The sequence below is a fragment of the Cebus imitator genome, unplaced genomic scaffold, assembly GCF_001604975.1.
Source record: "Cebus imitator isolate Cc_AM_T3 unplaced genomic scaffold, Cebus_imitator-1.0 Scaffold66, whole genome shotgun sequence".
Taxonomy (NCBI): domain Eukaryota; kingdom Metazoa; phylum Chordata; class Mammalia; order Primates; family Cebidae; genus Cebus; species Cebus imitator.
This window is the reverse complement of record NW_016107381.1, coordinates 6,100,584-6,106,229: the sequence shown is the minus strand read 5'-3', so window position 1 is coordinate 6,106,229 and position 5,646 is coordinate 6,100,584.

The window sequence follows — 5,646 nt, the reverse complement described above, 5'->3', positions numbered from 1 at the left end:
GCTAATTTTTTGTATTTTTAGTAGAGACGGGGTTTCACCATGTTGACCAGGATGGTCTCGATCTCTTGACCTCGTGATCCACCCGCCTTGGCCTCCCAAAGTGCTGGGATTACAGGCGGGAGCCACCGCGCCCGGCCTTAAAAATGTTTAATAATATTTTTACATTCTTTTTCTTATACTACTGTGTAACTTGCACTTCCATCCTGGCACCTGGGTGCTCAATTTTCATGAGACATACTCGATCTGTGTTTACACGTCATAGAACTTACAGTTGAAAAGGCAGAGGCGCATACCCAAATCGTCCCAAGTATGCTTAAACACTTCCCAGTGAGCTGTTATCTTGAAAAGTACAGTTAAGCAAAAGGCTCTGAGTTTAATCAGGGGTCTCATTTGATGTAATACCAGTTTAAAAGCAAATTCCGCCTCAGGCAGGGGCTGCCCCACCCTTGGTCTGAGTTAGACCTCCTTAGACACAGTGCACACGCCTCTCCTTGTCCATCCGGTGACCTGAGTTTCTATTAACAGAAACGTCTGGAGCTGTCGCAAGAGAATCCTGTCTCGGACCAGCCTGCGTCTGTGCCTAATCTAGTGGCTGTAGGCTGACCTCCCCACGTGCTGCGGGGGCCAGCAAACAGCCCGCAGCTGCCATCCTCTTTGGGAATTTCCTCAGCTGAAGAGCATCATCCTGACCACGGGTCCTGCCTCCTTTCTGGGCACCCTGCATCCAATGATTGGTCAGCGGAGTTTTTAAAGGTCCAGCCTTTTCGCCCGAGCTTGGGCGTGTGTTGGGATGTTGACGTCCTTCTCTTCTCCACGGTTCCGTATCTTCTCTTCCACAGGTACTGATTTCGGGGCATTGGTAAAGTTCTGCGTGGTTATTTTTGTTTGAGAGTTTATTTTCTGGCGGACCTCCAGGTGTGATCATGCGTGCTGGAGTGGCGTGTAGGATGTGGATACGGAGGTGGGATTCTGGAGCTGAAGGGCTGACTACAAGGCTGGCCGGGCGGACCACTTCATAGTTACCAGGGGTGGTGCATTTAGCTTGTGCACGCGGCAGCAGTGAGGTTGTGAAAACTTCCACTGCTGATGAAATGCCATGGTATTCTGGGAAGCCTAGTCACTAGTGGGTCCCCTGGGTCAGGAGGTTGAGATAGGAGGGAAGAGAATACCCACAGAACATAGGGCCAGGCGCGGTGGCTCACGCCTGGAATCCCAGCAGTTCGAGAGGCTGAGGTGAGAGAATTGTTTGCGGCCAAGAGTTTAAGACCAGCCTGGGCAACATAGGAAGACCCGCGTCTGCACAAAAAATCAAAATTAGCCAGGTGTGGTGGTGTGCCCTGGTAGTCCCCGTGACTTGGGAGGCGGAGGCAGAAGAATCTCGTGAGCCCAGGAGGTCGAAGTTGCAGTAAGCTGTGATTATGCCACTGTACTTCAGCCTGGGTGACAGAGCAAGACCCTGTCTCAAAAATGCCAACAACAAAAAACCCACAGTGAAACTAAGTGGTTGTTGCTAAACACGGAAAGGTTTTGGAAAATGAAAGAAGCTGAGAATGATTAACAGGTAATGAAAAGCTAAGGGCCTAATCAAGAGACTGCATGATCAGCCGCCCAGATTCCCTCCAGGTCAGGAGGCTGGATGTGTCCTGGAAGGCAGAACGCCCACGGGAAGGCCCCCAAGACAGCCTCCTTAGGAGCACAGATTCTTTATCTGTTGCAGCTGCGAGGTAGAGAAAGCTTAGGACTAAGGCCAGGATGTAGCTGTAAGAGCAGCCAAGTTCCCAAGAAGGCTACAGGCTTCACCTAGACATGCTGCTGGTGGTGGAGCCAAGGCCCTGATTCATGAGATGCTGACATCTGGGTTGATGCACCCCAAAACCTCAAATCCCCAGAGCCCATAAGCCCTGAGTGCACGGAAGTGGCCCACTCTTCCTAGCAGGGGCTGGAGTCTCCTCCCTCCTCCCTCCTCCCTCCTCCTCCTTCTAGGACACAGAGGCTTCCCTCCTGCAGGACACAATGACTGCATCTCTCTCCTCCACACCTGGCCATGAGGGCACCAGGCCTGGTAAGCAAGGAAAGGGACCTTGTCCCAGGGGAGCTGCAGAATGGCACCAAAGAGTGCCAGCAGGGCTGGGCACACACGATAGGAGCTGGGTGCTGAGAGACTGGACCAAGGGGGAGGCCCATACAGCTGGAAAAAGGCGGGGGTGATCAGTTCCGGAGTCCTCTCCCAGGAACAGCACTCAGTGCGGTGCTCAGGACCCTGGGGGTTGGGCCCCTGTGCTGCCAGACGGCTCCTAGAAGCGGGCAGAAAGCAGAGCACACTAAGCAAAGGGGAGATGCTGGCGCCGCTGTCAGATGGTGAAGCGGGAGTTAAAAAGCTCACAGGTGGGCACAGTTGGGTGGATGTGCCCTGGAAGGCAGAACCAAGATGCATCCATCTACAGAAGCTTGGAATATGACCGTGCTGGGAAAGGGCCTCACAGCTAAGCTCACAGGTGGCTCCTTCTAGAAGCCAGGGCGAAGGTGGGAGGCGCTGCTACGGAATAGGCTGCCGGGTGGCGGGGCACTGGCAGCCTGAGAAAATAGGACCAGAGATGCCGGGAGCCGGGAGCCTGCCCTGTAGCCCTATGGAGATGCCTAAGAGTTGGCCACAGGGACAAAGCCAGTGGTGTATTGCTCAACCCATACAAATAGTCATGAGTGGGTGATGGGGCTAGGTGGCCCCCATGAGAACATCTGGCTTTCTGTGGCACCAATGTTTTCATGGGCACTGGAATCTTGTCTTCGGCTTCTGTTCCCTTGACTAGCGGTGGGTGCTGGCCCTGTGTGCTGCCACAGGGCACCTGGGCATCCTCTGTTAGAAACTCATTACGCTCCAGTGGACTCACCTGTTCACCCGCCCATCTTCAAACTCGATGGTGGGCTTCGAGGCAGGAGCTGTGTCTCAGGGTCTGTCGAAGCGGCAGGCTTAATAGCCTGCAGGGCTTCTCCAAGTGTGAGCACCTGGGGACCTCGTTAGCAATGCAGAGTCCCAGGCCCCACGGGCCTAGAGTCACAAACGGCAGGGACAGGGCCCAACCTTCCGTGCATTACAGCTTCCAGGTGATTCTGATCCAGAGGAGGGGTTCAGCAGCTGCTGGAAGGACGATCCCCCGGGGTGGAGGGATGGGGGAGAGGCATTGAAGCAGACGGGAGGTTAAGAGAAGTGTCACTTCACTTTTGGGCAGTACGGGGAGGTATGAGCCCAGGGAAGGCAGCCCAGCCGTGAAGCTGGCTCACATCTGGGGGCTGTTCGGGTTAGGACTCGGAGCACAGCGGTGGAACATGCCGGAAGGTAGGACAGGCAGTGTTGGTCACAGACCTTAGGTTTTAAGATCTGGCAGCTCTGGGTCCAAATCCTATCTCTGCCAGGGACCTGTCCCGATGCTAAACATTCCTGCCCCCCAGTCCCAACAAGGTGTGGACTGTCCTTTACCTTGGGCAAATGTCTCACTTTTCCCAGTGGCAGCATCTTGCTCTGTCGCCCAGGCTGGTGTGCAGTGGCGCTACTGCAGCTGGCTGCAGCCCTCGGACTCCTGGGCTCAAGCAGTCTTCCCACTTCAGCCTCCTGAGTAGCTGGGGCTGTGGGCACACGCCACGGTGCCCAGCTAATTTCTTTTGAACTTGTTTTGAAAAGATGGGATCTGGCCGTGTTGCCCATGCTGGACTTGAACTCCTGGCCCCAAGCAATCCTGCTGCCCCAGCCTCCAAAACTGCTGGGATTACAGGTGCGAGCCGCAGTGCCCACTGCACCTGTGTCTTGCTGTTTACAATGACTGCTAATGTATAATTTGGCCTTGCCTTTGAATCTTTATCCCTTTGACAATTTCTGCCTTTTAATATGGCTGAATTTTAGGTCTACCATTTCATTATTTATTCTCCCCCCTACTCTCTCCCCTCTCTCGGTTCCTCTTCTTTCTTGCCCTCTTTTGGGTTAAAAATATTTACTTATTTATTTATTTTTTTTTTGAGATGGAGTCTTGCTCTGTTGCCCAGGCTGGAGTACGGTGGTATGATCTCAGCTCACTGCAACCTCTGCCTTTTAGATTCAAGCAATTCTCCTACCTCAGCCTCCCAAGTAGCTGGGACTACAGGCATGTGCCACTGTGCTCAGCTGATTTTTGTATTTTTAGTAGGGACGGGCTGTATTTTTGTGGTCAGGCTGGTCTCCAACTCCTGACCGCAAGTGATCTGCCTGCCTTGGCTTCCCAAAGTGCTGGGATTACAGGTGTGAGCCTAATGTACCAGGCCTAAAAATACTTGATTTGAGTTTTAATTTATCTACTGGCTTTTTAGAGACAGTGTTGCTTTATTTTCAGTAGTTGCTGTAATACGGCCTTAACGTCTCAAATTCTTAGTACTGTACCAGCTCATGAACGTTGAAATTTCCTTAACCTCTGTGAACCTCAGTTACTTTAGAAGACAAGAATGGTGACTTTCTCTCATGCGTTATCTGGCTACTGGATGAGAGAATGAAGCCGAGTCCACGGCCTAGGGCAGAACAGCAGTGCCTGGTGACCGTCAGGGCTGCTCCCAGTCCTGTCGCTACTGTTAGAGTGTGGTTCCGATCAGCGGCGCTCGGTCCCCTGAGAGTGCACAGAGGTGCAACTGAGCATCCCCAGCCGCCTCCCCACCGCGGGGGCAGAGGGTCATGTGTCCACCTGCTGCGATCACCCTCTCTGCTACATGGGTGCCCCTCAGGGATGTTGGTGTCTCACCAGGACACCCCGCAGCTGCCCTTTCCATGCCCAGGCCTGACCACTCCGTGCTAGCTCTTCAGGCTGTTCCTAGGCCAGCAGAGCCAAACCAGCTGACGGCAGCCATGCTCCACCTGCTGTGGCCTCTCCCAGTCACAGACAAAGCCTGGCTTGATTGTCACCCCTGGAGTCCTCCCTGTGCCTTTCAGATGCCTGGCCTCTACCTGTCCGGACCTCCACCTGCGGCCTGCTCTTCGCACTTGCAGTCATAGCTTTCCAAGTCTGCAGGGACACAGGGCTCCGGGGACGTTGCCTTCTCACACTTGGCCTCAGCCAGACGGGGTGGAAGCCCCAGGCCTCCCGGGGCAGCCTGCACCGCCACTCCAAGGGGGTTTTGGGGAATGTGGTTCTAGGCCTTGGTTTTCTCTCTTTCTGGAGACAGTCTCACTTTGTCCCCCAGGCTAGAGTGGAGTGCCGTGTAGGGAACACAGCTCTTGATCTCCTGGGCTCAAATCCTCCGACCCTAGACTGCTGAGTAGCTGGGACTACAGGTACATGCCACCATGCTAGGCTTATTTTTTATACAAATGGAGTCTCACTTGTGAGCTCAAGTGATCCACCTGCCTTGGCCTCCCAAAGTGCTGGAGTTCCCGGCATAAGCCACCACGCCTGGAAAATTTGTGTATTTTTAGTAGAGACAGGATTTCCCCATGTTGGCCAGGCTTGATTCCAGGCTTCCGAAGTGGGAGTGAGTAACGCCTGGGAATCTGCATGGGCTGGACACGGGTGGATCGCGCAGCCCTGCAAGACGCTAGCAACTGCTCTAGAAAGGCAGGAGGAATGCGAGTGACCTGGATCCTCACACGGTATGTTTCAAGCCCGTGTTTCCTGCTTGAAGGGGTTTTGCTGG